Source organism: Perna viridis, chromosome 3, assembly GCF_037379345.1.
Source record: "Perna viridis isolate PV_CMFRI_1.1 ecotype Kerala chromosome 3, ASM3737934v1, whole genome shotgun sequence".
NCBI classification, from domain to species: domain Eukaryota; kingdom Metazoa; phylum Mollusca; class Bivalvia; order Mytilida; family Mytilidae; genus Perna; species Perna viridis.
This window is the reverse complement of record NC_142447.1, coordinates 11,267,827-11,283,666: the sequence shown is the minus strand read 5'-3', so window position 1 is coordinate 11,283,666 and position 15,840 is coordinate 11,267,827. Positions and strand designations below refer to the sequence as shown.

At 31.0% G+C, this 15,840-nt stretch overlaps 1 protein-coding gene across 4 annotated transcripts in view; it reads left to right on the top strand.

Annotated features, from left to right (window-relative positions):
• The first annotated feature begins 1,117 nt into the window (after window positions 1-1,117).
• Window positions 1,118-15,840, top strand: part of LOC148620993 (semaphorin-1A-like) — a 52,625-nt gene continuing 37,902 nt past the window's right edge. For 3 of the 4 annotated variants that reach the window (XM_088574963.1, XM_088574961.1, XM_088574956.1), the window contains exon 1: window positions 15,230-15,357. The gene's annotated coding sequence lies outside the window, so the exon portion shown is untranslated. Of the gene's footprint in view, window positions 1,140-15,229; window positions 15,358-15,840 lie in introns of those variants that run through there. The other variant, XM_088574957.1, reaches the window with a different exon arrangement.

The following is a 15,840-nucleotide window of genomic DNA, read 5'->3' as shown; positions in this document are numbered from 1 at the left end:
CTATCTCTTGATATTTTATTTAGTTCATTTCATTAATACAACATGCACATTGAAAGGCAAGATGGAAAGTTCAAAATAAAGTTTTCCATTACAACATATGCATGCTGAACATCAAATATTACAATTTTTGCATGATTTCCGTTACATACAAGGAAATGATTAAGTACCTTTGTCATAATGATTCAATTAAGGTCAAAGTTCAAGGAGAAAAGAACAATCTATTTTCATTCAAACATTTGATTAAATCTGTACATGGAGGTACTTTGTAGGATATCCGAATGTACTTAGTACTTACCGTTCAAGTTTTATTTTCCTGGATGTAAAGGAAGGAATATTTTGAATTTAAGGGTCACTTAGAAATAATGAAAAAAAGTCCATATGTTAGTGATACTTTGATGCTCTGTAAACTCTCTAATGCAGAATTCTTATTTATTTAAATGAGTCTCAAATTCTTCCCATGTACACGAAAGAACTATTTGTCTTTCAATTTTTAAAGGCGAAAAGAACATTTTGAACTTAATTTAATATAAAAAAAACCTATCATATAAGTATTGAAAATTTCAGTATGCTGTACACATGTTTTAACCTCTTATCAGCAGCATTAAAACCAAATACTTCAGAAGTTCAAGATTCAAAAAATAAATTGTATACAAGAAGTAGTCAAAACAAAAAAAACTGAAATATGAAACTAAATCCAGCACGATAAGTTCCACCAGAGTATGTCAAAGGAGACTCATTAGATCAAATATTTCAAGTTTTTCAAAATTTGTGCCAAGGCGAATTTCTGTAAATGATATATGAAGTAGACCTTGTGGTCAGATATTGAGGACCTATGATCAATTAGCAGTATCATTGACCCATTGGTTTCCAAATACAAAAAAAATATATATTGCAAATTTTACTATTCAGTACACATGTTAAATGGAGTAACTTCTCAACAGTAGTGTAAGAACCAAACATTCAGTCTCAAAAAACCAGTTGTATGCAAGAAGTACTCAAAACCAAAAATATCGAAAATGTAGTTTTGAAATGTGAAACTGAGATTGATTTTGTGTTTTTTTCTTTAAGGTGACAATGGTATTTTTGTGGATAAAATAACGAGAAGTGGATGCTGCTCCTAGAAAAAAGGAATAAGAATGGTAAATATTTTGTAATTGTTTAATCACATTGTAAAGTAGTAGAAATTATCTTGAACAGATTGATAATAGCTGTTAAGTGTGAATGTAGAAAGTTGGGGATCAAGAAAAAATAATTCTGTTTCTTTTTCAACAATTTTTGCAAAACTCCAAATTTCACAAACAAATCAAAGATTTTACTAAGCAGTTTAATGTCATATTGCTTTGACAAGGGCAAATGCAAGTTTTATGAAGTTGTAAACATGAATTAGCCAGTTATGTATCAAAGAGAAATCCCCTCAAAAGATCATACCACCTTATTAGCTAAAATTCTAAATCAACTCATTTACTATGTAGTTAGCAGTATTTAATTTCAATTTTATCTGATCAATATTGGTAATAAAAAGAGGATTTATGGCTTCAGTTATGTAATCAAAGGGGGATAATTTCTCATAAAAGGATTTACATGTTTTTGATTGCTTCATGAATTGTTTGTTTATTATTTGTTTCTTATCTTAATAAGCTATCAGGGTAAGAGACATCTATCTCAGTATTGTGACAATTAGTTACATTTATTGATAACCATAAAATGCATTGTAAACATATCAGATTGGCCTTCGGCCTTTGATGTTACCAAATTAAGATGACCATCAAAAAACAACATTTAACCACATATTGTAATGACATGTGTTTATGGCTGATGGTCATTTGTGTGGATGTAAATGCATGATAAGTGACCAAAACACATGTAGGTTCCTGAATTCATATATCATGTTGGTTAATAGACATATTAAGCTCATAAATTGATTGGGGCTATTTTATACCTTAATAAACACCATCCTACAGTTCAATTTATACCTATTCATTTTTATATCAAAAATTAAACTTCATTATTCATCAACAAAGTGAGGTTAAATTCTTATCATGACATAAGGTGAAGTCTGGGTTGTTATAATTGTTATAATTCTGTCCAAATGTCAGTCCATTGGTCCATATTTTTCATTCAAACTTTTTTTTTGGATGATTTTACTTGATGTTGACCTAAAAAAGCTGGATTGTGGGATTCAGCTTATAGACTCAGCAATTCAGATTTTGAGAAATAGGGAATGTTTTTGTTTGGATGAAGGTTATACTAAAATGTGTCATTGGATGCAATGTTTAACAGAGACCTTCCAGATTCTGATTTCATTGTGTAAGAGTATTAATTATTTATCTGAGGATGTTAATAACCCCCAAACCATCATTTTATTTTTACCTGGAATGATGTGGGTGTATGGTTTGATTTATTACATTATCAGCTGCTTTAGATAATTTCTTTTTTAGGCATATATCATACTTGATAATGAGATTATCTGTGGTAAATATGATAACATAATATTGTATAGGTTTTTTTGGCAGTCGTGATTTTTCAGCATAAACAATGTTTATCATGATAAGAAGTATTAGATCTTACTAAAGCAGTCATGACATTGTTAGAAATAAGAAACATATTCTATCATGTTTCTTTTATATTCTATCATTTAAAATAAGAAACGAAATTTCTTTCTCAATTTATTCCACTGTACAACAATAATGAAGAAAGATCTTGTTTTTTAAGTAAAATGCATGTAATGATTTTAAAGGTTATATGTTGTCAAAGAAATAAGAAATACTGTTTTTCTTTTCATTGTAAATATCACATTCAATAATGACAATAATATATAAAATTACAGTATAAATGTGTCATGGATGTGGGTAAAACACACCCCCAACAAAGAACAATTAGGCTTTATAGCTCTTATAAAACATTAGTTAAATCTGGAGAACACATTTAACCGTCTTCATATATGGTAATAATACCTGCAATGATCATAATAATGGCTATAATCATCCTTGTAAAAACATTATCAATTCATTTAACAGTGATGTACAACTAATTACTGAGCTTATCAATATCCCCCACAGTACAGTTAGCATGTGACACCTGGATTTTATATTTTTCGTCCACTTGTTAAGATGACCACAGGGCATTGGTTGACCATTAAATGTTGACAGAATCTACCACATGTCATAAAACCCTTTGTTTTCTCTTTATTCAAAGGAGAGCTTGGTATATATTTGGACTATATTTATGTTTTTCTAACCATGATTGTTGATGAGATTGATGGGACATGTTATTGATAAGCATGGGTGTATATAATATTTATTCTATGGACCCAAATTAGTAATAGATGAGGTCTCCTTTCTTTACATTTTAGAATCAAGTGATATCAAGTGAACTATTTTGTTATTGAGGTATTTAGATTGATGGTCTTTAATTGATCTAATTTGAGACTATTTTTTTGTGAACAAATTTGAATACACCCTGATCAAAGTTAGATAAACTATTGTATAAGGGCGTTTTTTTTTTTTTTTTTTTTTATGATGGAGACATTCAATATTTGTTTTGGATTTGACTCTTCTTTGTAATTTACTTTAGATATTCTATATGTATGTTCATGAAAGCTCTTTTTCAACTTAAAAATAGGCATACTGTACCTTTAAAGTTCATTACTTATAGGCCCAAACAGAAAATAATATTTTATTCCTGTTGGTATATAGCTTATCTGTGGAATCCTAAAAGTTATATACTCCTTATGTGTATTAATGCCTGAAATTGTCCAGGAAAAAAAGCCAACATAACAAATGTACATTTTTATATACAGATGTGTAGACCAGAATATGTTTACCCAACCAATTCATGCATTATGGAAATCATTTTTCCTCTTGAACGGTAAAGAAAACCTTTCAAAGATTAAATCAAAGATATGTAGTAAAGTCATACAAACATTTCAACAGAAAACCTTCAATTCCTTAGAAATTTTTCATTTATGAATATCAGATCATTTTATGTACATGATCTTTCAAATTTCAATCCCATTTTTTTTATTTTTATATATAAAGTATCCTGGCAAGTAGACTTTTTTTTGGGAGGTGTGGCATCCCTAAATTTACCAACATTACCAAAGTTTACCATTGGTTATGAATTGTTACTTTAAGACCAATTATACTGTGAAAGTTTTTTTAATTCTCATGGATTAGGGAAGAAACACAATTTCTTGGATTCTTGAATTCGTGGTTTTGTGGTGATCAGTGTACACATATCAATGGAAGTCTCCTTTTCATCGGGAACCAAATTTAGTGGTTTCACCTACCCACGAAAACCACGATAGTTGGTACCCCACGAACAATAGTACTTTCACAGTATTTTAAATAAAGATTGTGATCTCCTGACCCATGAGACTACTCAACTCATTCTGAGTTACCATACCAATTGCCTTGGTTATAACTTTAAAAAGTTAAATGTCTTTTTCCATTCATACATTATTTCTATAACATTGATATATCCCATGTTATTTGTCAATTATATACTGGTTGTAGGAGGAGGAAAACATGCTTTACTGACAATTATTGGCCAGTTTGTCATAAAGTTATGAAAAAAAATCACATTTTCTATTTATAGCTCATGTCTATGTACCAAATATTGACACTTGGCACAAAGATTGTTACATTTTTATGATTTTGGTTTCCTATAAATGACTTTTTATTCATGTTTTTATGATATTTCCAGATTCATCTGTAATATGATATCAGCCTCTATTATAACATTCTTGATTGAAAGAGTATTTTACCAACAATTAGTTTAATCTTAATTTTAGTTTAATCACCAGGTCCATGCTCCCAGTTTTAAGTGGAGTCCAAGTTGATCATTTGCTTTTGTTACTTTGTATGTATGATTTTAGTTACTTTATGTCCTTTGTTGTGTATGTCTTTTTTCCATGTCTGGTCTTTGTCCCTGGATTACATTCTTTTGATTACCGCTATAACCTTGGTTCCCTTGATTACTCTTTGATTACCGCTATAACCTTGGTTCCCTTGATTACTCTTCCAAGACATTGTTTTATAAATAAGCAGTATAAGACCAATAGCTTCAATATGTACCATGATTCTGGGATACATATACAACATGTATATGTTGTACCATTACTATTCTGAACTACATGTATCTGTACCATGATTCTGGTATACATGTATATGTTGTACCATTACTATTCTGAACTACATGTATCTGTACCATGATTCTGGTATACATGTATATGTTGTACCATTACTATTCTGAACTACATGTATCTGTAACCATGATTCTGGTCTACATGTATATGTTGTACCATTACTATTCTGAACTACATCTATCTGTAACCATGATTCTGAACTACAAGTATAGTTCATCCTAAAAAAATCCATTGATATGATGTGATATGTTTCACACAATAAGTGAAGGTGTAGGATTTTACATAAATCATCAATGATTTATAAATTGTTTTAAATTCTCATTTTGTATGCAACTTGTTCATGTTAAACTAACATATTTACAACTATCTAGAAAAAGTTTTTGTATAAAATTAAAAGATGATTCACTCATAAATCAAAAAAAAAAAAACTTCAAACTAAAACAGTAGTTTGGTACAGTGAAACCTGTCTAAAACGATCCTAAATAATTTGAAACCCTGTTGAAACTAGATGCTTATGAAAGTCTCTATTTAAGTACAATGCTGTGTAAGAATCAGGCAATGGGTGGCACATCATCTTTCTCAATTCAGTCTTTTTTGCCTCAAATATATTCAATACATCTAGAAAACAACTGAAAAGGTATTTAAATTTATCCTGAAGCATATGTGACATAGATATGTTTTGACTGTTTATGTAAGGAAAAAGTACAGGAAAATTTTCCTGCCATTTTTCCATAGTGCATAACTAAATTTAACTTATCAGTATCTTAAAAAGGCAAATTTTAAAAACACTTCGATGGTCATTTCTGGTGGTTATCCAGTGTTAATACTTGGTCAATGCAATAGAATTTCTGTGTGATTTTCCTTCATGTGCCACACCTTATACATATTTTGCCTGATTCTTGGATTTAGAGGTACTTAATTACTGAACAGCTGTCTAAATTGAAGCAATTTTAAAGTCCAGAGATTTTACTGTATTTGATTGAAGAAATTTTTGATTGATGATTGTAAGAAGATGCATCAGTGTGACCATTCAGTCTATTGGAAATTGAAAGTAGCACTCCAGATAAGAATCATGCAAAATATGATACATGGTTGGAAAGCCTACCTATTTTCATTTTTGATATTTTTTTTTAAGATTAAGATGTTTTATTAAAACAAAAATTAAAATGTGGCTTTTCCTATTAAACCATTGTTCTTAGGAGATAAAAATTATATAGAATGTACCGTAGAATTCTATATTAAGGGAGATAACTATGTAAATTACACTAAAATACAATAGAAACTGTTAGTTTTTCAATGGATAACATCTCCTAAGAGCAGACAGATTGGAATGGAAAATGATACATTTCAACATACATACATATAAAGCAACTTAATAACAAAAATAAAATTGTGTAGCTTTTTTTCGATGTATCACATATTACAGAATTTGCAAATTCTTACAAAGACTACTACTTAATAATTCTTCTGTCTGTTAGTAGGCTCTTTCTGCAGTAGTTGAACCTATCAGTTTACAAGCTGTTTTTTGTTAGGGTCACCTTAAAATTTTGGCAAGAAAACTAGGTAATACTTCTTAAGCCTCCTTAACCTTCCTTCTTTTTCAAAATAAAACATTTTATTATATAACACAGGAGTAGCTCTGAAATAAAAACAAACCTGTCAGCACACTAATAGGGCCTTTAGTTCATAAGACCAACTTGACACATGGGCATATAATGGGTTATACCCACAGTGTGACGACATTAGATTAAGTAATCCTGTTTTTGGCTATAATAATAATTACAGACAGTTGGGTAAGATATTTTAATCCACAAAAATAGGTGATACTTGTCCATTATAATCTACCTCTACTCATTAATTAAGCTGTATTTAGTCCATTGTTGATATTGTCATGGGTCAATGATTTTGTTGTGTCAGTTCCTCCGAAATTATTTTGTTCCTTTTTTTTGATTTTGCAATCTTAAAAAACACTTTGGAGATTCTGATTACAACCCTGTTACATTTTTAACAAAACCAAAATGATGCAGTAATTTCTAAATTTACTGTTTCCTGCCAAATGTTCTTGAAGGTAATAAGTGTTCTTAATTAATGATTACAATGCCTTTTGAAATTATTTTTTTTATAGAAAAGAGTGAAATAATTAGTCTTCATTCTTTGAGGTTTAATTGAATTTAGAAAACAAATATCTTAAAAATTAATACCAGGTGAAAGGACAGTCTTGAATATATTACAAAATGTTTTCTTTTGGTAGATGTGATACTGTTGTACTTGTATTGGCTTCAATCAAATCAGCCAGCTTATAATATTGAAAGTTCCTTCATCCTTGCAATCAGCTAGAATTAGAAGATTACTCTTGTATTACCTGAAATTAATATACATTCTAAAGGTTAAACACTTCATGTGGAAGATATGTTTTCTTTATCACACGTTAGATAACCCAGAAATGAAGGACCACATAAAAAAAACAAAATAACTAAATGAAGTCTTGTATATCTCCATATAAATCCTCGGAGGTAGAATCTTACCAGTATTTGATCGTAGTAAATCTTGCTGATCAGAAGAACTATCCTTCCATGCAATGCATCTTGATGATCAGAAAAACCCTCTTGATTCTTCCCTTGCAACAGTCCTCTGATGAGAAGAACTGTCCTTCCATGCAATGCATGATGATCAGAAAAACCCTCTTGATTCTTCCCTTGCAACAGCCCTCTGATGAGAAGAACTGTCCTTCCATGCAATGCATCTTGATGATCAGAAAAACCCTCTTGATTCTTTCCTTGCAACAGTCCTCGGAAGAACTCTCCCTATTTGGTTTTTACCTTGTTATTGCCAATTATTAGACAGGTTTTCCTGTTTAACTATTGTCTTGAGTTATCAGTTCAGTAATTTTGTTATTAACCTTCTCACAGATCATGGTAAGATAGTCACATTTGAGTTTACACTTAAAAATATTATCTCATCACCTGCTAGTTTACAGTGCAAATTGCATCTGACTTCTCTCCATAATTGGCTCTGTCTTGTAGTAAATTTTGAAAGCTTTGAAGTTTAATTCACCTTAGGCCCAACAGTCTGTGCTTTCAATAATTGAAAATTTTTATAATTTGATTTATTGTTTAGGATGGCAAAATAAATCTGAAAGGCATCAAAACTTCCAACGATCCTAAATAACTGGGTGAGATATTGTACATTGCTTGCTTTGTCAGTGTCAAATAATAGCATAAACACAAGTTTAATGTAATCCTCTTATATATAAGATAGTGGGCGAAAACAGATAAAACCTCTCTATCCATTATATTAATTGGCTATACATGATATTTGAAAGATTTATAAATGAACAAAAACTTTTACACCATAGAACATAAGACCCAACATACATGATGTGTAACATTAAGTGTCTGTGAAAATCTTCCAAATCCATTTGGATCTTTTTACTTGATTATGTAATGTATTTTAAATTCTCAATTTGTACAATATTGATTTCTTTAATCAGTTTTCAAGCTCAGTACAGTAATTGTTTTTTATGTTTAAGCCTAAAATGTGCCATTTGGCTATTTCCTTATCAGTCTTTCCTGTCACAAGATTTAATGTAGAAAATGTTTCCATAATGGTACTTTTCCTTCCACTCACTGGTGTAAAATAACATAATAAACTCCTTAGTTGAATTAAAGCTTTCCAATTGCAGTATTGTGTTCTAATTCTTTGGAATTTTCCCATGATTTTGGTTCTTGGTAAAATAAATAAAAGGTTTTATTGTCTCTTTTATTCAATAAAGGCCCCGGAAGCTCTATTCGTGTTTAATTGAAGTGAGGATTGTAATCAAATTTACGAAGCCTGCATGCAAAGAGCAAACTATATAGACAGCTTGATTCATTACTATCCTGTTTATTGTAAGGAAATAAAGAAGAGAAACTGATAAATTCTATTTCTTAAAAGATTTACTAAATTTGACAAACTGCTGTATGACATAAGTTTCAGTACAGAGTTAGTTAACGAAAGGGCATAAAATTGTGCAAAGTAATGGTATATGAGTATGGAAATGCCTGTAAGTTTGTCTGAACACTTTTTAAACATAAACTCAGGAGATTGGTATTTCCAATATATTTGTCAATAGCTAGCATAAAGAGTTAACACTTATAAACGTGAGAATTGAAGGATTTAGCAGTATACATTTGAAAAAAAAAAATATTGTGTACATTTCAATATCTCAGGATATTGGATTACCTTAAACTTTCTTTTAGTTTATACTTATAAAGTGACATGGTTCATTTATGTTTTATGATACACTTGTAAATTTAGCTTTAAGTTGAAGAAAGGAGTTAAGGTACCATATTATACAACTGTAATAGACATCTGAAATTTGATTTGCATATAAATCACAGTTTTTTTTGCTACTGAGAAACATAAATTTCGTCTCTCCAGAGAACCCTTATTGAAAAATACTGTTATAAATCTATGTCAATTGACCCTTGTAACAGTTAATGCATTAAATGTGTAAATCATTAGATGTTTGCCCTCAGGCAGTAGATGAAATGACAAATAATCTGTATGCATATATTGACCAAAGTACAGTTTGAAGTCTGTTTCATGTAGGTTTTTTTTTTGTTACAACATTGAATGACTGATATGAAGCACTAAAACAACAATATGCTTCAAATTTATCAAGTCAGTAAATAAGTATTTATCCAACTTTAATGTCCAATGAAGGACAATGACCATATATAGTCATCTGAAATGTTATGTAAATTAACAGTCAAATATCATATTGTATGTATCATTACTTTGGACTAATAACTGGTGTCTAATTATCATAGTCAATAGGGTTTGTAAATATTGTTCTAGTTTAAGTTTCCTTTCTGGACTTTCTGATGTAGAACATATTGAAGTCTGAAGACTGGTCTGCATTTCATTGATTACTTCTGGGATCTTGAAATGCTGCATTACAATGCAAAATCTTCTATTTTATCCTTTTTTTAACATTTAGATCATGTAGAACTAGATATTTGTCATTTTTTATTGGTATTTTTATACAAAGATGTTTTGTGTTAAATGCTGAACTACAAACTGTAAATGCTGAACTACAAACTCTGTAAATGACAAATCTTCATGCATTTGAATGGTAGACCAAGATCCATGGAGTCATGTGACAAGACTTATATACCTTCCAGTCAGAGGCTTGTGCAAACTGAGATTGTGTAACAGTGGTACATCTCTGAACTGCATAATAATGTAGCCCTAAGTATGTTTATCAGCTCTTAATCTTTTAACATTTTTAAACAATATGCATCAGTCTGTACCATCATTTCCCAATGACTATTCCCCTGAATTTTTTTACGAAATTGCAATAATTCAAGGTTCAAAATAAATATATCATTTATGTTCTTCTGAGTTAGTGTACATCTAACTTAGTGATATTATTGTCTCTAAACTGAACAAAAACAGCAATGCATTCACATAGATTTACTGCTCAGTAATGCAAACCCAGTGCTGAAATATTAGAATTACAGTAGTTATCTATACAATTTATTTGAAAACCATGATAAATGCAGAGATAGCTTTGGATTAAAGAAAATAAATACTTGATTTATTATTTTCAAAATTTGATAAAGGGAATCTCCACTTAGCATTGAAATGGATAGTCAAACATTTACAAAGTAAATATAATTTACTGTGAGGATCAAGGTTGGGTGAAAATTGATCAATAATGATCTAATTTATGACGCAAATCCTGAGGAACATGGCCCATACCAAGATTTAGGCCTCCAGAAAGAAATACTATCAGTTTAATTCAATATCTTTATGACCTGTTATGTTTGTTTGTCCTCGGACTATATGTCTGTGTGTAACGCATTTAACCATTTCCACTTCCTATTAAAGGTTGACAACACCTAGGCTAGTTTTTATTGACCTAGTCAGTTCATATATGATTACTACTGTCCCATAGATAACCATCAGAAATATTCATAATAGGTAAAACATCCTTCTGACAATGTTGACCCATACATAAAAATTGGATGTCACAATTTGACAGATTGAGATTGAAATCAATAAAGACAGACCATCAAAATTTGACAAAACAATCAATATAATAATTTAGGTTTTCATTTCTCTCTAGTTTATGATGCTTTGAATAAGTAAATAGTGAAAATGACTGTGTGTTTGTCTAGAAGATTACTTTTCTTCAAAATAACTTACAGCTTATTATTTGTCATTGACATGCTACTTTAAATGGGCAGTATATATCAGGTCTCACTAACCACTTCTAACGTTTCCATTACTTTACATGTTAAAAAAGTAATTTTCAAAGTCTCACTGTGAATTCCCAGGACATCTTAAAGTTGCATACCGTTGCGAAGCTTGGAAAATAAGGCTTCTAAAATCATTATGGTAATGGTACGATGATTGTAGAAATTCTTCACAAAATTTACTTGAATAAATAATACTGAAAATCCACATTTTTACCTGTTCTGCTAACTGACAGCATGGAGGCAAATTACTCACACATGTAAACAATATTCACACACTTTTGTAGTTAATTACATATATGATTTTAAAGTACACATTCTCAGCTTTATTTTGACTACTTTTAATCATAATACCCACAAATAATACACTTACAATGCATATGTCTAGGTTCAGTGTGTTTTTGGTACTACGTAGGGGGTGGCCATTTGACCCGGAAGTGGTTAGTGAGACCTCAGCTGATTTATGAAATTTTATGATTTTCATGTTCCTCCCTATGAATGAAAGGGAATATAACATGATTTTTTTTTAAATCAATTCATTAAGAATTGGTAATTTATGGCAGTCTTTAATTTTAGTTCATTTACACATTTTCACATATAGGTCTTTCTGAAATCTTTCCTTCTGTTTCTCCATCTAGTTACAGTATGTTTCACTGTCCAATCATCATTCTGGTAACAGTTGAATATGAAGACAGGAGATGTGGTATGATTGCCAATTTGGACAGGCATCCACCAAAAGCCAAGCAATGAAAAAAAATCCTGTAGGTCACCAGATAGTCTTCAATGATGGGCAAAACCCTTACCATAAAGCAAACTGTAATAAGTATGTTCCTCTGCCCTGAGTCATCACAACAATAACAGTATGTTCTTCTGTTCCTTAGTCCAGTCATCACAACAGTTACAGCATGTTCCTCTGTCCCTCCATCCAGTCATCATAACTGATACAGTATGTTTCTCTGTCTCTCCATTCAGTCATCACAACAGTTACAGTCTGTTCCTCTGTCATCACAACAGTTACAGTATGTTTCTCTGTCCTGACTCATCACAACAATGACAGTATGCTCCTCTCTCTCTTCATCCAGTCATCACATCAGTTACAGCATGTTCCTCTGTCTCTCCATCCAGTCATCACAACTCGTACAGTATGTTCTTCTGTCCCAAGCCCATATGTAAGAGGGCATAAATTCATGGCTGGGTTTAAAATTGCATTAAATTACATAACATGAAGGAAAAATTTTACAGTGTTTTTTTTTTATTTTTATACCCCCATTTTGTCTGTTATCTATGTTTACAACATTTTCATTACATTTTCTCTGTAACTATTTATCACAGCTACTTGGTATTTTGACAAAAACTGTATATAAATATACCAAATGGTTGAATTTGATTTCAAACTGAAGCAACATCAATTTCCCTTTTTACAAAACCAAAGTGAACTAGTTTTAAAAAGCAAACTTTTATTGATTGTTACTCATCAAAATTCATTTATTGATGAAAATAAAGTCTCTCAAATGCAGCATTTGAAAAGGAAGTGCATTACCATGAATTATTTCTTCCTGGTCAATAGAGGTATTACAATATTATCCCTCTATTTAAAGCTGTGCTTCTGCATTAATATTATGTCTTTTTCAAGTTTTATCATGAATATTGTTACAAAAATTGACAAAAAAGATTTATTATTCAAAACATATGCAGAATTGATCAGACTATAGTTTGTTTTATGACATTAAGGGTTAGGTGAAAAAATGGGGAAAATAACTCTTCTCATCTTTTGATTTCCAGAAATCAACTTAGTGTCCTAGAAGATCAGTGTTCAGACTGTGTATCATACAGTACCCTAAGCAGATCAGTATATATAACTACCATGAAAGCTCAATCATGAAAGCTAAAATAACATTTATCTTAAGAATTCATATGTTCGTATGAAATTAAAAATGATTGTCATTTGTTGATCCAGGGGGAACCAGTGGGATTCTGGGGTTGTGTCTCCTATTTTGTATAGGAATTTTGTTATTTGCAGGCAGTGGTTGGCAAAATTGACCTAAGTGACTGAAACCCAACCAGTGTTAACCTAATTTCTACGTTACAACAATACACTGTATACAGACTTAATTGTATTAAATTCTAGAAAGAAGAGAAGTCAACACCATAAAGGATTTGAAGTGGATTTATTATGATACATAATAGGAATTAGATGGTGTTTAGTAACAATCAATATTGGAAACTATACCCTGTGGATTTCAAAACAAGAAACTGTAGAAAGATCTTGTCTGGTTTGATGTTGTGAAACTGAGGGTAAAATATAGACAAAACACATTACTGTTTATTATATATTCTCTCTCTAATCAGTTGGTACAATTAAATCATGTCAGAATCAACATTTCTCTTCATGGGGTCAATACATTTCTCTTCATGGGGTCAATACATTTAATTCTACTCTATACAGAAGACAATTTAACTAAAAAACATAAGCCTTTTGGTAAAAAAAAAAAAGGACTGATTTTTAGGTGTGTTTAATTGTGTAATATTTTTTCCTCATTGGCAGGGTTTTAAAGATGGAGGGTTGTGATCTTGCCAAAGTACTTTAACCCCGCCACATTTTTTTGCGCCTGTCCCATATCAGGAATTTCTGGCTTTTGTATGTATGGTTTCATTTTTGCCTTTACCATTAGTTAATTTTCATGTTACTTGAGTATAAAGGGGCAACTATTTCACTGTATCTTTGTATAATGATGCTTTGAGGCCAGCTGTAGCCTGCTTTGTGGTGTGATGGAGGGTTTCATCGTCATTTATTGAAGATCCATGGGTGTCCTTCAGCTGACAATTTTATATGGGGGGGTGGGGGTGGGAAGGGGTTGTCTATTTGAAATATTCACCTTAACTATTCTCATTATATGTAGTCATGAAGGATGAATATAGATAATAACTGGATGACTTGTTGTCCAAGTTACTTTACAGCAACTTCCATCAGAGTAAAATGGTAGAAATCTTACATTAGGGTGTCAGTTAAGGTACTGAGAAAGATCAAAATATTTTAATCAATATAATCAATCAACCATTTAAACAGTTTGAGAGAATCTGTCACTTTTGCACAAATGGTGAAAGATTACACAAAAACTGAATAAGCATGATTCCTGTATATATCATAACACAATATTGGATTGTAAACAGATGTCACTGTGCTTTGTTTTATGTTGTGGTAAATTTGACTCTGTCATGCTCTTGCTGCCCATGCATGTACATGTATATTCATGAAATGATAATCTTTCTTTAGAATATGTGTGTTGTAAACATACAGCTGCATTACAATGGCAACAACTCTCCTCCATTGTAGTATAACTTATTGTATATGTTGAGGTTAAGTTGATTAGGTATGCTGTTCTTTTGATGGATGAAAAACTTTTCCAAACAAATGAATTTTTCAAGACTTTTATGGTCTTGCAATTACTAATATGCATGAATGACTACTTTAATAGAACTTAATGTAATCCTTTCCCTCCACAGAATTGTAACCATACATGTCTCTATCATGATGTTAGTATTAGTATAAGAGAAGATGTCACCATATTCAATCAAGGATTATTTACATCTGATGGAAGCGATAGACTGAATAAAAATCTTAATATGATTTGTAATAATGACACAGCTGAAATAATTCAATAGAAATAGCCCTGTGGTCAAGCACAGTTTGACAGTTTAAAAATAGGTAGAAGTCTTGAATCTATGTCTTCTGTTCACCTGCCAAAATAAAATCAATCTGTTAAACCAAGGTGAGGGTAAAGATTGGCTTTTATTTAAATTGTCGGAAAAAGTGGCTCCTGGGATACTTCTGATAGGGTTGTTTTCATTGGCTGTTGTGGCGCATTCGTTGTTTACTATATAGTTTACTATTTTGTTTATGTATTATTTGTGCAGCGTAAAATTGTAGCAAAATATTGGATTATAAGTGCTTCTTTGTCATTAGTGCAGGTAGGAATATATGATTTAGGGAGTAATTATGTAAATCCACCATGAACTTTGACTATGTATTTTCTTAAATGAGAACAGGGTTATAATATTGACTCAGGTGTCCATGACCAAACCTGTCCTATTCAGATCACTATCATGTTCATCCATGCATCCATGAATGCATACCTTTACACATAAAATCAAACAATTGAAGTTTGTTGCATGTTGATGTGTCATCAGGTGCATACTTAATTATTGATGCAAAAATACCATTATGGTGCTTGTAGAGCAGGCTAAGACTTAGGCAAAGCATCAAATGAGGCTGATTACAACATGTCCAACCTAATGAGAAAATTGATTACCGATCGCTACTCCTTTTATTACATGCTTAAGATCCTTTTTGACTGCATGCATTGATCTTTTATTAGGATTCAATGTCAGAATGATAAATGCAGCATGTATTTTACAACATTGGTAGATTGGCAGAAGCAAATTGATATTTTT